This window comes from Saimiri boliviensis, chromosome 7 (genome assembly GCF_048565385.1).
Source record: "Saimiri boliviensis isolate mSaiBol1 chromosome 7, mSaiBol1.pri, whole genome shotgun sequence".
NCBI lineage: Eukaryota > Metazoa > Chordata > Mammalia > Primates > Cebidae > Saimiri > Saimiri boliviensis.
The window spans coordinates 2,477,460-2,494,266 of record NC_133455.1 but is presented as its reverse complement, the minus strand read 5'-3'; the positions used below and the strand labels follow the sequence as shown (position 1 = coordinate 2,494,266).

The window sequence follows — 16,807 nt, the reverse complement described above, 5'->3', positions numbered from 1 at the left end:
ACGCCTGCTCCCAATCCCTGATGCTTCACGGCCTCACCACTGGTCCTTCCAGCAAATCCCATTCCCCTGCAGGTGGCCAGCATCAGGTTCAGCTGCTTGCAACCAGAGACTGGCGTTGGTTTCCCCCGGCCGCTGTGACAAGGTACGACAAACCAGGAGGCTTGAACTACAGACATGCACAGCCTCGAGGTCCCAGGGGCCACACGGCCAAGCCCGGGTCGTCGGTGGGGCTGGTTCTGCCCATGCCTCGCCCGGCTTCTGTGCTTGCTGGTATTCTTGGCATTCTGTGGCTCCTAGGAACATCACCCCAGTCCCGCCAGTGTTCTCTGCATCCAAACGCTCCTCTCTGTGAGGACACCAGTCATAGCAGATTAAGGCCTACCCTAGTGACTTCGCTTTAAGTTGGCCACCTGTATAAAAACCTTGTCTCCAAAGCAGATCACATTTTGAGGGGCTGGGCCTCCAACATCCTTTTTGTGGGAAATGCTACTCAACCTGTAACAGACTGTCAGATACGGTGAATCCCAAGTTTCTCTCCCAAGAATCAGTATGTCAGTGTGCTCCGCTCTCTTACTCTTTAATTCTGCATTTTACAGTGTAACTTCCTTGTAATGTCAGTAAACAACCTTTTCTGCCAGTTCTAATCAGTAGCTCACATCTGTTCCCCTGGTCACCTGCTCCAGTCACCTGCTCCCGTCACCTGCCCTGGTCACCTGCTTTGACCTGAGTCACCTCTGGTCACCTGGTCTGACCTGTCCTGTAACTGTCCTTCCCACCAAACTACCCACCCTGCCACTCCGGCTCCTACTCCTGCTCTTTAAAATAGCCGGTCAGAACCAGCTCAGACTGTGCAGTCCAACCCTAGCCAATTGGGGAACGACACAGCAGTCAGGGTCACCTGTTCCAGGAATAAGAACCCCTCCCTCCTGTCGTCCAGGTGTGCACTCGCCATTGCCCATCTGTGAGCTGCACCCTTCCGTAGATGTAAATTGCCTCGCTCAGGAAATTCACATTCAAGTGCTACTTCCTTTGCAGTACCGAAACTTTACATATAACAAGACCTACCTCTACGTGACCCACAGTTGACCACCCCACCCAGCAATGGTGAGCACCTGGGAACCTGCAGACGTGGACTCCAGGCTGTGGCACCTGTGTGGCTGGGAGGCCTGTGCGCAGCCCTTGGCATCATCGTTAGCCATGGGCAGGTGAGCAGCCTGCCCTGAGATCTGTCTGGATGGGAAGTCCTGAAAACATGCACACGCCTCTGTAAGGACACAGAGCTCATCCCTTAACGAGGGTGCGTTCATTTTTTATACCAGCCCCCTGGGAGCTTTCCCCTTAGGTGGAAAGTAACCTTAGGTGAGCTGAAAACCCTTGAGTTCAGTCGCCAGGCTCAGGAGATGGGTCTTCTGAAAGGTGAGGGTTAGGGTGAAGGACTACAGGTGGATCCTTCCATGAGAGAAAAGCAGGGCACCCAAGCCATGGTCACACACAGCCCCACTGGCTTTTTGGGCATCATCGTAGAAATGGTAACACAATGCAGGAACAGTGCCAGGCCTGTGAGCTCTAAGTGCACAATTATGGGACACTGACTAAAGACTGACACCAACGCAGAGGGAAAAAATGGAGATTCCCAAAACATCAGCGGAGTTCCTGGATCCAGCCATTCCTGAAGCTAGAATCGCCTCTCTCTTCAATCACACCAGTCAGTAACTCCCATTTTGGCTGAGGCTAGTTTCTCTCTCGTCTGAAATCTGAAGACCACAACACACATAATATAACACCACAGGGCATAGCAAGCCCCCAGGCCTCTCTGAATGTGCAGCTGTATCTCTGTCCTGCACAGCAAAAGGAGCAAGTAAACGATGTCCCAGGGCCCGAGTTTGCAAGAGACAGGAGTGAAACGGACGATACGGAGACCTGGGCGCCATAGCTGGAACTGTGACTGTTCCCTTACCATTTGCAAAGCTCTTGCCAAATACATTTGTACTCTCCCCTTTCACTGCCCTCTCGGGTAAACCTGGAGCCATCACAGAACCAGGCGGTACCGAAGGCGTGTACCAGCAGCACACGCACTTCCCGACAGGCCCAGGGCAGCACTCGGGCCGCGTCTCACCGTAACTGGCACCGGGACTTCAATACCAACAGAGCCCACTCCATGTCGACTTGTCTACTTTAAAAAACAAAAACAGAACAAAATGAAACCAACAAAATGGAATTTAAAACACATAATTGCTTTAGTCAGGAAGAGTAATGACATTAAGAGCCATTTTAACTAGACATTTCCGCACAAATAACATCAGGTCGAGACAGTTAGTCTTGGGGTTCCGGCCAAAAATGAGCCCTGAGAACTTGCAGGTCTGTCTGTTTCAGGTTGCGTCCTGGGTAACCGCGCAGCCTATGGCTCGCCGGGGCAGCCCTGAGGCCCCCACAAGGCTGCACGGAGGTTCCGGTAACTGGGATTCCCCAAACATCACAAGTTTTGCTGACTCTGTGCCAACTATTAACTGACCCTCTTTCTTCAGATGAGCTTGTGTGTTTTACATACATAATTATATTGAAAAAGGAAACTATATATGACTAACAAAACTACTGGTAATTCACTAGTTATTTTACATAGAGATAAATTTGCTAGTTATTCGCTGATTGTATATGTAATTCGCTAGTATTTTTATATATTTATATATAACATATTTTATAATAGAGACAGAGTCTCGCTTTGTTGCCCAGGCTGGTCCCAAACTCCTGAACTCAAGCGATCCTCCCACCTCTGCATCCCACAGTGCTGGGATTACAGGAATCAACCACTGCACCTGGCCTACTTCTTACATTTTTCCTAATAATTGTATTTTTTCTAATGAATACGTGACCACAGCTAGCTAGGGTCTGTTGATTGTTTTTGTCTATTTTATTGCCTGTACAACACTCTTGGAAATATCGGGTCAGTTGGCAGATTTAGGCAAGCCTCAATAGGCTGATAGTCACAAAATTCTCCACAAAGGCAAAAATGACATTTCTCTCTCTCTGAGCCTGCCCAGTGCTTACATGTAATCTCTGTTCCCAGAGCTCATGGCACGGAGTAAACAGTTCTTGCCTACCAAGCCCTGGAGGTAGGAGCAACAGGACTCATCTGACAGGGAATATGAAAGAGCAGATGGTGCGGACCAAGGTCCAGGGATACTGGTGGCGCCATTTCCTTTTAGTATCAGTGGTTTCTTGTCTCAACAAATATTTGCCAAGCACCTATAGTGTACAAAATCGGACTACATACACACATACACAGATGCATATAAAACTAAGGTAAATTGACTACTAAGTAACTATTGAACACGGAGGTAATTCCATAATGCATTATTGAATTTTAAAAGCAGATTATGAGCACATACACATATTCCCTTTCAGCTTTTCATACATATTTCCACACTTATACAAAAAAGAAGCACTTTTTAAATTTTACTTTAAGTTCTGGGATACATGTGCAGAACGTGCAGGTTTGTTACACAGGTATACATGGGCCACGGTTGTTTGCTGCACCTATCCGCCCATCATCTAGGCTTTAAGCCCCACATGCTTTAAGTATTTGCCCTAATGCTCCCCCTCCCCTTGCCCCCAACCTACAAAATAGAAGCACATCTGCACAGATCCTAGAGTCATGTACACAGGCAGCATGGTCAAATGCGTCCCTGCAGTAGTGCTGATAATAGTTAGGCATGGTGAGGGGACAGTTAACTGTTGTCATCTACGTGTGCATCTACATACAGCACAACTGCTCATCAACAGCAGCGAGTGCCTTCAGTGGGCATGAGCTGCCACCCACAACCCCTCCGCACTAAACTCCATGCATGCCAAGCTGGTTACCACCAACACCTGCAGTTCTGTGCCTGGGGGCTCAGCCTAGCTGAGACCCAAGCCTGCCTACATGCAGGGCAAGCGAGACATGCTGGAGCCTCCATGCACCTGCAAGGCCACCGCAGCCAAATGGAGAGCACTGGTGGATAAATACCCCAGCTCCCTCATCCCACGAGCAAATCATCCCATGGCATACACCACAAAGCCTCCAGAGGTTCTACAGCAGGACTGAGCCCCCATCGCCCACAGTGGCAACTGGCTGGATAACACACACCCACTGCTCACTTCCTGCCCTTCCCTGTCTCACTTCCACACTCCTCTCCCAAAATTTCCTGGGGTCGCCTCCCTGTGAAGCCCCTGTTGCTGGAATCCTTGCCTTGGGCTTGCTCTGAAGAGCCCACTCCAAGACACTCGGAACAGCTCCACTGCTGGGTGACACACAGCGGTTTACAGAGCTGAGGTCGGGGGCCAGCGTACTCACAGGAAGTAGCAGGCAAAGGTCTCTGAGAAATGCTCTGGAAATGGAAAATACTACTCTGCAGAAAAATACCATTTTCTTTAAAGCACATACAAAATTATAGGATGGAGTTTCACGTAGTTTGTATACATCTGGAAGGACCAAACTAAAGACAGTGGTTAGCTTGGTAGAAGAGCCAAGACACATGAGATTTTACAAATTAAATATATAATTTAGTAGGTAAGTAATGAAAATTAAAAGTTGCAGAGGAGGTTATACGTATACTTGGACATGCACACGTAGAATTGTGTACAACATCTACTTATGCCTATGTACCTGCATCTATTTTACATGAAGATGTTGTATTTGTGTGTATATTTGTGTATGTGTGGGGAAAGGTCTGAGAATTCTGAAAAGAAACACCAAACTCTTAATAATGATTCTCTATGGAAATTAGGAACGTTTTACTTTAAACATCTCTGAGAGATGTGACTTTTTCAGTGAGCATCTAATGCCTTTCAAATCTGACAAGGTAAAATCATTTTTTCTTCTACTGTACTGATTTAATTCACTTTTATTAGGATTATATTTGGGTTTCTTTGAGACAGAGTCTTGCTCGGTTGCCCAGAATGGAGTGCAGTGGCTCTATCTCGGCTCACTGCAACCTCCGCCTCCCTGGTTCAAGCAATTCTCCTGCCTCAGCCTCCCGAGTAGTTGGGATTACAGGTGCCTGCCACCACATCCGGCTAATTTTTGTATTTTTAGGAGCAATGGGGTTTGACCATGTTGGCCAGGCTGGTCTCGAACTCCTGACCTCATGATCTGCCGGCCTCAACCTTCCAAAGTGCTTGGATTATAGGCGTGAGCCACCACGCTGCCTGATGTATTTGGGTTTCTTAAATTGATACATAATAGATGGACATATTATTGGTGGTGCATGTGATATTCTGATACACCTATATAATGTATAAAAGTCCCATCAGGGTAACTGGGATGTCTGTCACCTTAAACATTAATCTTTTTTATACTAGGCATGTTCAAATTATTCTCTTGCAGCAATTTTGAAATGAGTATAACTTTAAAGCTGCTCAGATACTTACAACCCCTGTGAAAGTTGATGATGATGATACAACTGATCCTACTCGGCTCTGTGAATAAGCATCTTAATATGTTTTATTGATACGCTGAGGCCTGTCTGGAGGGACAGAAACAACCATGGATTAAGACGGGAAGTGCTGCCTTTGGAGAGGTTACAGCTGAGTACCACTGAGGTGTGCTTAGGCTGGAGTGACTCACGGAGAGCCTCCTCTTCCGAGTCAGACGTGCGGTCCACCTCAGACCACCAACTGGACCCACTCCGTCAAACAGTCATGAGGACCTATTTTCTAATTGCTCTCCCTTCATGGTGAAATAGTTCAAAGATTCCATTCCCTTCTGGAGTGAGAACAAGAGCTAAATTTAAATGCAAAAACTTCATGACGTACCTGCAATTCCAGGCAGACAACAACCTATCAATGAAAGATCAGCTCATTCTAAACACAGGAAAGCCTCACACACACGCAGCACTCGACGCTGTAGCTTCCAACCCCAGAATGACCAAACTTTAAAAACATCAAAAAAGTAATAAGCCCTCAAAATAATCTGCTTGTGATCTCTAGGAGAACAGACTGGCTTCTGTCTCCCACAGGCCAAGTATAATAAATGTACCAGAAAAAAATTACACATAATAACCCATACCACTCAGTTGAAACAGACTCTTTGAAAGGGTTCTTAATGACACAATCTGTCTTTTTAGGGTCTACAGATAAACACACTGTCACAAATGATATTCATTGAAGAAACTGATACCATCACAATAATGAAAACTAAAGGGTTTTGAAAGATTTTCCAGGAATGTTACCCACCTCCCAGGATGCTGCCGTTACTCCTTAAGTGATGATTAGTGACTCTACTGTAATGAGAAACAATGAGCACCAAGTGCATATCCTACACTGGAAACAGTTATGCTTCCTGTTGCCCGCTTTCTGTCTTCTACGAAAAATGAGTGCATCCAGCATCACCACCATCTCCTCCACCATCACCATGCTTACTGGAATCTGACTCAGACTCATCTGCTATCAAAGGCAATGCCAGGCCCATGCAGGGCACCAAAGGTCTGGCTGGTTCGCCTTCTGCTGCACGATCCAACGCAGGTGGAGCAGTCACCGCCACCAGTGCCTGGCCAGCCATTCCGGGACTGAAAACCTTTGGTAACAGAAAGCAGCTGTTGTTCTTACCACCCAAGATTGTCTCATGATCATAGAGTGAAATACTGCCCTGAGTTCAGATCACACTTCTACACATGAGACCTCAAACCAAACATTTCACAAGGAATGAAGAAGCCAGCCTAGATTTCTTTCCTGAACCCTGAACCTGGCCATTGAACTGCAGATTTTTCCCTGTATTTAGGTGTCAGCCGGGTAACTCAGACTCAGACCTGGGCTTCAGTGCAAACCTGAATGTGGATCTCCGCTCACTTCTGCTCTCTCTGTTTTTCTCATCTTAGGAACCGGTCCACCGCTTCCGCCACGCGGCCCATGCCAAACTATGAGGACTGTGTTTGTCACCCCCTCACACTCCCCCCCACCCAATCTATCACAGTGGCCAGCAGGCCCTGACCTCCCCAGTGACCCTCACGTCCACTACCATCCTGGTGCAGGCCGCCCTGCCAGTCACCTGGGCTCCGTGGTCACCGTCTAATCCTCTTTGCACCCTTGCTGACCTCCACCTCCCTTCAGAACTGGGAGTGATCTTATTAAAATAAAAAGGAGATGTCTCTCTCCACCTACAATCAATCACTACTCTCTGGCCATTGTTCTTAAGATTTAGAATCCATCCCCTAGCACAGCCTGCCCTAAGCTCCTGAATGAACTGCCTGTGCTCCAGACACCCAGATTTTCATGCATCAAGTTATTTCTTGCCTCGGGGCCTTTGCACGGCTGTTCCCCACGATATGCCTCTCTCTGTGAGGGTGGAGACCACACCTGCTCTGTTTACCACTCTGCCCTCTTAACTCTAGGACATACAGTTGGCACTCGATGAATATGCCTTGCATGAATCGGCAAGCTGTGAAAGCACAGACACAACTCCTAAGGTAAACAGAGGAATGCTGCTTCAGAGAAAAGAAGGCGTGACTTACCACAGAGTTTCTCTGCCGGGTTCCTGGTCTCAGGACACAAAGTGGGAAATTTCCCCAGGAGCCTCCCAAAGCTTGGGTCTGAGCGAATGTGGCCTCAGCACCTGCAGGCTTTAGGTGTGGAGGGTCATTTCCAAGCTGCAGGAAGAAGCAGACACAATCATCTGTCACCAAGAGTGCCTTGCAAGTTGGCTCTTCTGCCTCCCCAACCTTCCTTGATGCCTAAGAGGGAGGGAGAGGCAGGAAATCTGCTACCATTTTCCAGTTCAGAACACTCAGGGCTGAGCGAGGGACACATTTGAAATGGAACTCACAGTCCTCCCTGCCTGAGACTTTTCTTCCCCTTCAACCAAATGTCCTGGTATAGAACAACGCAGAGATACACAGCCATTGACACAAAGCTTGCACGACTCCTTGAGCAGACATTCTAATTCCTGAATTTGCCAGGAGAAAGGCCCTGAGGGCTAATGATCCAGGTTCGACAGGAGAGAGGGACAGAACTGAGGACTCCAGTCAGCATCAGGGCACGCACTGCACGTGCCCTTAACGACCAAGACATGACGGATGGCCAGCCGATGGCAGACAGAGATTATAGGTCAAACTAATTAAGAAAAACCAATAAAAACCAACAGGCATGCTACACATAGTCAACTCTTGGGGAATTCCCATCTGGGCCACCAAATACTCAAAACCAAAAATTCCTGTGTATCAGCAGACCTTCATGTTGACATACACAATCAAAATATCAGAAATTCCTTTACTTCTATTCCGTTTGAAAGAGTTATTAACCTGCTCAGAATCACCAAATAAGAAGATAAATTAACTTAGGTTTTATCAAAATGCTTGCTGGTTATCCTGTGTCCATATGAACCAGCAGGGGTGAAAGGAAGGATAAATAGCAAATGAGGTTTTATCCTGGAACTTGGAGCTGAAAAACCATCTGCATGGCCAACATTCAATGTATTTCAATTTAACAAACATTTTCTGAGCACCCGCAAAGTTCCTGACCGCTGTTAGGCCCAAGCATGAATAAGATCAAGGCCTCCCAGGACTCTCCGTCTGACAGGGAAGACCAGAACAGGCATGCATAATGTTAGTTCAAGCTAGAATTTCATAGGATTTAGAATTCTGTGCAAGGGATCTGTGAGAGAAAGACATCTAGGCAGGAGTCTGAAGTTTATTTTCTAGAGATGTTTAATGAGGGAGCCCAGGATGCAGAGGTAGTGGGTGGCGGTCATATGTCAAGTGCTATTATACCAAAAACAGAAATTAGGCAGTCTGCCTGCAGATACCCCTCCCCAGACCCAATGCATTAGGCATGTAGGTGGATGCTACCCCATACCGCCTTCAAACTAGTCAGAAAACTGGAAATGTTTTGGTAGAAAACTACAATCCAAGAGCAAAGACCACGCCTTAGGAGTTTCTAGAACAAAACGATCACCCGTCACAGATACCCTGGAGTGAGCTCACCACGGACCTCCCCCAACCCGTCAAGGCTGAGCTCCAAACCCACTCAACCAAGGCATACAGCTTCATTTGAAAAGCCTCTAACATGGAAGAGTGAAAGAACACAACGATAAAACCCAGGAGAGAGAGATCATGCAGGCAACCAAAGCAAGCTTGGGAAAAAAGCAGCAGTTCTATCAAGTCTCTTCAGAAAGCACATAAAAGTTAACAGGAAGCTACAAAGACCAACGAAGGACAAAAAGAACTCTTGCAAATGAAAACGAGAGTTGCTGAAATAAAAAAATTTTAATGGCAGATTTGGATGATAAAGAAATATCCCAAAATGCTACAAAATATTAAAGAAAAAAGGAAACTATCAATCCAGGAGGTCTAACTTTTACCAATAAGGTTTTCAGAAACAGAAAACAGTAACAATTGGCTGACTGATGCCCAGCCAATTACAGAAAGTGATTATAGGTCAAATAAATAAATAAAAATTAATATAAAAACCAATGAGCATGCTACACACAGCAAACTCTTAGAGAATTCCCATCTGGGCCATCAAATATTTAAAAACAAAAATTCCTGTGTATCAGTAGACCTTCATGATGACATAAACAATCAAAATATCAGAAACTCCTTTACTTCTGTTTTGTTAGAGTTTTTAAACTGCCCAGAATCATAGATGAGAAATTGAAATCCCAGCTACTCAGGAGGCTGAGGCAGGAGAATTGCCTGAGCCCAGGAGGCGGAGGTTGCGGTGAGCCGAGATCGCGCCATTGCACTCTAGCCTGGGTGACAAGAGCGAAACTCCGCCTCAAAAAAAAAAAGATAATTGTCAGGAAAACAGAAGAACATGTTCCAAATTAAAGAATCTCATGAGTGGTCTGCAAGACAGATGAAAACAGACCTAAAGCAGAGGGTACCATGAGATTCCAGAAGGCGAATGATAAGGAGGTGGTCCCAAATACTTCCCATAACAATTAGAAGGAAGAGGTAGAATTTTGAAAAGGTAAAGAATGGGTTGGGGCATTAGACTTCTCAGCAGCAATCTTGGAAGCCAACAGAATGTCTTTAAAATTCTGGTTCACTGGGTTGCAGGGGCTCACGCTTGTAATCCCAGCAATTTGGGAGGCCAAGGTGGGTGGATCATGAGGTCACGAGTTCGAGACCAGTCTGGCCAACGTGGTGAAACCCCGTCTGTACTAAAAATACAAAAATTAGCCAAGTGTGCTGGGATGCACCTGTTATCCCAGCTACTCAGGAGGCTGAGGCAGGAGAATCACTTGAATCCCGGAGGTGGAGGTTGCAGCCAGCTGAGATCACACCGTTGCACTCCAGCCTGGGCAACAAGAGCAAAACTCCATCTCAAAAAAAAAAAAAAAATCAACTTCTGATCAACTATTATTTCCAAATTAAGATTCTATACCCAAACAAGCTGTCAATCAAGTGTGAGGACAGAGGAGAGCGATTTCCAGACATGCAAAGACTCATAAAATGTACCTCCACGGTGTGTTCCTTCTTAGGAAATCACTGGAAGATGTGCTGCAGAAAAACAAGTGGGAAAAAGATAAAAGGCAAAGCCACAGAATCGCAGAAACAACAAATCCTGCCCTAAACAGGGCTAGAGAAAAATTCCAAGATGACAGCTGAGACTTAGCTCTCCAGAGCAATCGGTTTGAAACAAGAAGACAAAGAGCTTTAGAAATAAAAACTCTGGAGAAAAAAAGAGACTCAAGAAAAGCTTTTGATATTAGAACTGGAGAAGAGCTTTTAATATGTGGACTGCAAATGGCACAATTGAAAATCAGGCTATTAATAACTCCAGGAAAGCTAAAAAGCCATATAATGAAAGAAATGTAATCACAGTCACTAATTGGTGCTACCACTAACAATATATACACAATAACAATGTGACAACTAATTATTCACTTAAATAAAGTAGCAGTTTAACTATGTGTATAGATTCCGGGAGGGAATGTAAGGCTAAATCTTCAGCTACCACAGAGCTTCTCAACTTCAGCAGAGTGAGGCTCGGGGCCAGATAATTCTTCCTCATGCAGGCTGTTCTGTGCACTACGGGGCACTGAGCGGCATCCCTGCCAGTAGCAAGCAGAGGCCAGCAGCACACAATTTTCCCTGAATCATGACAGACAGAAGTGTCTCCCAACACCAACCCTGAAAGGCAAAACTGCCCACTCCAAGCCCTTTGAGAACCACTTTTCCACCATCCCAGAAAGTGCTACTAATATTTTTGACTTAGGAAAATTGGCAAGTCAAAAAAAAAAAAAAAAGTCACAGTACAGGCAATTTTTAGTATTAGGAGCTTCAAGAAGAAAATCACTAGAAATACTGAAAGTGGGCTTGAGGGACTGCATACGGAAAGAAGAGACAGCAGGAGATTTTCTTTCATATGCCTTTACGCACTTGAGTTTTCAAATTATATGCATGCACTTTCAAGTTAAAAAATACTGTTGGAGCACAAAAGAAAGCATGCTGTCTAGTTCGGAAACTCACTGAAGTCTTCCTCTAAGAATCTGTCTCAAAGGAGACCTTATACTACCACATTACCTTGATGTGCTTATGTCTTTTCCTTAAACTATAAGAAACAAACAGCTATCACATAAAAACATTTCAAAAAGTCTATACGTCTCCTAAAATCATCTGATGCAACACCACGGGTCCACCTGCTTCACTGTGGGATGATTTCAGTCAACAATGAAAGGCACAGAGATGTTTCTAACCATGATCAGGTGAGCTGGAGGCAAACAAATCAAGGTGGAGCCCTCCAGTGAGATCCCTGCAGGCAGAGGCACTGGTCATCACACCTCCTCCTCCTCCTCCTCATGCAAGCACCCGAGTCCTCACCTCTGCCAACACACATCCTATTCTGCGCCTCGGAGGAATCATGTTCTCTCAGAGAAAGCGTTAAGAATAACATGAACAAACAACATTACAGAAGTCATGATAATCTACAAGTTATGTCCATTTTTTTCTAGTCTATTAAAGAAGAAAAGATTTTAGGTGGGGCAATGATTCCTGGCTTCTCAGCGCATGCAGTGAACGTCGGAGTCCTTGGCACAGAGAAGGTAAATCCACTGCTTTCTCCCTCATCTTCCCGGGCTCCGGGGCTGCGCTTTTTCAACCACCTTTGCTCTGGACCCCTCCTGCGCTCTGTTCGGCCTGCTCAATCGTTAAAGAGGCTAACAGGCTCTAACACCTCACCAGGCTGACTGGAGAGCTCGCTAATGGTTATAGGACAGGAAAAACTACTCCTTATAGTTACCTGTGAAGTATGATGATGATTAATTCAAAAGTGGTCCAGCAAGATAAAGGCTTTGTGGGGCTGTGCATAACCAACCCTAATGAGCCCAAGTAAAATTCAGTACAGAGCTCAAAGACCACTTTACACAAAGTTTTAATTAACAGAGCCATTTAGGCAAAGAGGAAAACGAAAACAATGATTAATTGATGTACGTTTTACTGCCGCCATCAAATGCCAGGCAACATAAAACACCGGCCACCTGCTCTGCCCCATAAACATCTTCATCATGGAGCCCAGAATCACGCCTTCCGCCACGAGGGAAGAGCCAGTTCTTGCTGTTTAACGTTAGGCATACATGCAGTTCATTTCACCTGTTTCCTGCAAGGTGCTCGCTGTGTAGAAGAAATTAAAAAGGACCCCCCGGGTCTAAAGCCAGAGTGAACACCCTCACATCTCTACCATATATGATCTCAACTAACAGCAGACTTACACCAAATTAAATGCTGCGATTACATCCACTGTCTGATTATATTCATTGTCTAAAGGATGTTCAACTTTGTGTCATCCTTTGAGCTCAAAGAACTGAAACTGCTGCACAAAAATCAAATACCGCGTCGGAGTTTCCAGCTGAGGTTGCACACCCTTGAATATGTGCTGCTTCTAATAATGCCAGTTCTGTGATGCTCACACTGGCAAAACCAACCTGTTCCCACCAGAACCGTGATGTCCGAGGGGGGAAAGCTGGAGGGACAAGTAAGGGAACACCCAGCCCTCAGGCGGGTTAAACCCGCTGCCTTTCCCCCTGAGCCACATCCTGTCCACAACTTACCCAAAACTGACTCCCGGGACTAAAGGTCCTTTCTAGCCTGAAACAGGGCCTGAGGACAGACTTGGAACGAAATACCCACAGGGTAGTAACAGAGATTTGAGCTGCAAGTAAGACCCAAAGGTTTAGAAATGGGCCCCCGGGGCTGGAAATGCCCCTTCCCCCCTCAGTCCAGAGAACAGCCCTCAGCTCTGCAGCCAGCAGCCTAGGAGGTGATGCATTTCCCGTCTGTGTCTAAGTTACATCTCATCAACCCACTGGGTTCTTTCCCCAGCCCCCAAAGCAGGTACTTACAAGGCACCAGAGATCCGTGGTCTAGTGGACCAGACAGACAGGTCCAGGCCTCCCTGCCAGCCCCGCTTCCTCTCCCCGTGAATGCCAGCCTCTCCAAGCCTCAGATGTTTGTGCTCCGCACCAGGCTGGAAGGCTATTTACTTATTCATGGGCTGCCCAAGCCGGCCAGGAACTGCTTTGTGTCGGCTGAATAGGATGGTAATTCAATCTGCGAATGGGAACGGTTGGCACACAGCACGCCTGTCATAATGAGTCACCGGAGGGGGAGGGGTGTGGAGAAAAGTGCCCGGCGTTCTGAGCCTCTGGAACCTGTGCTTTCACAATGAGCAGTGTCACAAGACACCACCTTCCTTTCCTCAGTTGCTCTCTTCCCCCCGAATCTCCCACCCCACATCAACTCTCCTGGAGACACAGGACACGGAATTACATATCCTGGGGAGCAGAGATGGGGAGGCAGGCAGGAAATGCCACCTGTTCTCTCGAGCTGTATCCAGAGAGAGAGGAGACAGAAGCGTTGGGAAGGAATGTGAAACAAGAAACGCGGAGAGAGGACGCCGGAGGAAAAGCTCACCTGCACCAGGAGTGCTCGGGTCTGAGGTTTTCTCGCCCTATCTCACCCAGTCCTCATCAAAGCCCTCGGAGCTGGGGTAATCCGCCTGCTTCAGCTTCTCATCAGTCAGCTGAGGCAGGTTCACAACACACCCACGTCTCTGGCTCAGGGTCTGTGAGCCCTGCTCTACCTCACACCGCAAGCCATGTATTGCCTTTGGTCCAGCAAGTAACAGCATCCAGTCCAAAGAGACCTGTCTCTCTTTAAAGAGGACTTTTTTAAAAAACAGGGTCTCACTCTGTCACCCTGGCTGGAGTGCAATGGCTTGATCTCAGCTCACTGCAGCCTCGACCTCCCAGCCTCAAGCTATCCTCCCACCTCAGCCTCCCGAGTAGCTGAGGCTACAGGTACTCACCACTAGGTCTGGCTAATTAAAAAGAATTTTTTTTTTTTTGTAGGGAGGGGATCTCACTATGTCACCAAGTTGATCTTGAACTCCTGAGCTTAAGTAATCCACCCGCTTCAGCTTCCCAAAGCGCTGGGCTGGCAGCTGTGAGCCACCAAACCCGGCTGATTCTTTCTACCTGTTAACGAATCATCTTCTGTTTCCAATAACAACAGGGTCTCCAGCACATTAATGAAGTCACAGAATCCAAAGCACAAAAAAATGAGCCGAGATTCAGTGATGAGAAGCCCCCAGCCAGGGTACAGAGCCCGCCCGGCTCCCCTGCCCCAGGGCACCAGCTGGATGGGGCCCATCCCCTCTGCACGCTCATCCTGCTGCTCGTGCCTGCGCTGATGTTTCTTGAGAATTAAGGACCCGACTTTCACCAGATTGCTTTGTTCCAGCCTCAGGCAGCCCAGCCATCCATCTTCTGCACACTTGCTGCATGGGCTGAAGGTTATGACTGCAGAAAACCACAAGCCAGGCAGGTCAATGCCTGGACCTACCTCTGTCCCCATCAGACGGTCAGGAGGGGAGGGACCTGCTTATTGTATTCTAAGCACCCAGGAGAGCATCTGGCCAAGGAGCGACCGAAACGCATGTTGAGACACCGAATGAAGTCTTCCACCTCTCTGCCACCCTCCCGTATGTAGCAGTGAGAATAGGCTGGACTACACCGTGGTTGCGAATAATCCCCAGATTACAGTGGCTTAAGACACCTGGGTGCATTGGTGGCATCTGCCCTGTGTCTGCAGCTCTGCTCCACATCATGCCCACCTGCGACCCGGGCTGAAGGCCAGCTACCACCCGGGTCATTGTACATTGGAGGGAGGGAGAAGTTCCAGGGGATCCTGCTGCCACCGAATGCTGCAACCCAGGAGGCACCCTGCTTTTCCACGCATCATGCACAGGCCCAGACAGAAAGACGGGGCCCCGGCGTGCAGTCCCACCTCACATCTGAAAGGGGCCTGATGAATGTACACACATCTTAACCCCCTTCTGACCCACCCCGCTCTGCAGCCAGCTTCTGTCACCCTGACCTCACTCCCGCACGTTCTCCCACCGCGCCCCGACATCTACTCCACTCTCCCACTGCCTTCTCCACACAGCCGACTTGAAAAGGGAACCCTACACTCCTCCCCTATTAAAGCCCCTCTGCCCTCCAGTCTCGGAGTGAAGGCTGCCATGCCACTCATGACCTCAAGGTTCATCTGTCGCCACCGCCCTCCCTTTCCACGCTCCATGATTAACTTCTCCTTCCAAGATCTCAAACACAACCTATGGCCTCTCTCGGTCAGACCGGACACTTGCTCTCCCCAGCGAGGCTGGTCCACACTCCTTGTCCCGACACAGCTGGCTCGACTGTCTTTCAGGCAGTGTCCCTTCCCCAGGAAGCCCTTCCTCCAGGACCTTTCACCTGTGTTCCCATGATCTTCCTTCCCTACCCGTGTTCTCGAGCGCCACACCGAGTTCTAATTTCCTAACTACCTACTGGCGATCCTCACAACGCTAGAACCAACTGGAGATTGGCAGATGTATTTATCTGATTTACCAGCTGGCTGTGTGCAGGTGCCAGGACCCCAACCTCGCTTCTTACCAGCTGAATAACCTTGAACGCTCCTTAGACCTCACTGAGCCTCAGTTGACTCAGCTGTGAAGTAGGTATCACAATATCCCCTAATCCAAGGGCTTGCTGAATGGACTAGATGAGGTAATAACCACACAGCTCTTAGCACAGTGCTGAGTATGTGCCAGATATTCACACACTATTGAAGAAATGAATAGATGTGGGAATGAGTGAATGCTAAACCATCAGCCATCTCCATGACATGAGTCCAGCAAGGTAGGAACATTCATGGCATTACTGCGAGTGGGTATGGAGTCAGTACTGCAGAAAGCAGTGCTGAGCCATGAGAAGAAACCAAGTCCTGACGGAATTACTGGAGCCCCTGGATCAAGCTGTAACTGAAGCTAGACACACCTGGGTTTTTCAGCTGTGTTTCAATATATTCCCTTTTAGGGTTAAGTCAGTGTAATTAGGTTTTATGCCACCTTTTAGTAAAAACCAAACTCTAACACACACCTAGTAATGCCTTAGGGAGGGCGTCTTGTAGCCTTGTTCTGGGTACAGAAAAGCAGAGTCATGACGAGTGTGTCTGCCACTGCTTGCTCAGCACCATCGCTGGCTCCAGGTTGCATTCAAATATCAAAATAGGAATGTGTTCACAGTAGTACCTACAGAAAATCCCACACTCCACAGCCGCTGGACCTCAAATCCCACACTCCACAGCCGCTGGACCTCAAACCCCACACTGCACAGCCGCTGGACCTCAAACCCCACACTGCACAGCCGCTGGACCTCAAACCCCACATTCCACAGCCGCTGGACCTCAAATCCCACACTGCACAGCCGCTGGACCTCAAACCCCACATTCCACAGCCGCTGGACCTCAAACCCCACACTGCACAGCCGCTGGACCTCAAACCCCACACTCCACAG

At 47.7% G+C, this 16,807-nt stretch overlaps 1 protein-coding gene across 16 annotated transcripts in view; it reads right to left on the bottom strand.

Annotated features, from left to right (window-relative positions):
- RIMBP2 (RIMS binding protein 2) overlaps positions 1 to 16,807 on the bottom strand; it is a 311,373-nt gene that overhangs the window by 220,660 nt on the left and 73,906 nt on the right. For 11 of the 16 annotated variants that reach the window (XM_074402014.1, XM_074402021.1, XM_010347625.3 and 8 more), the window contains exon 2: positions 7,485 to 7,619. The gene's annotated coding sequence lies outside the window, so the exon portion shown is untranslated. Of the gene's footprint in view, positions 1 to 7,484; positions 7,620 to 10,430; positions 13,280 to 13,312; positions 13,721 to 16,807 lie in introns of those variants that run through there. The other 5 variants (XM_074402015.1, XM_074402018.1, XM_074402024.1 and 2 more) reach the window with 5 other exon arrangements.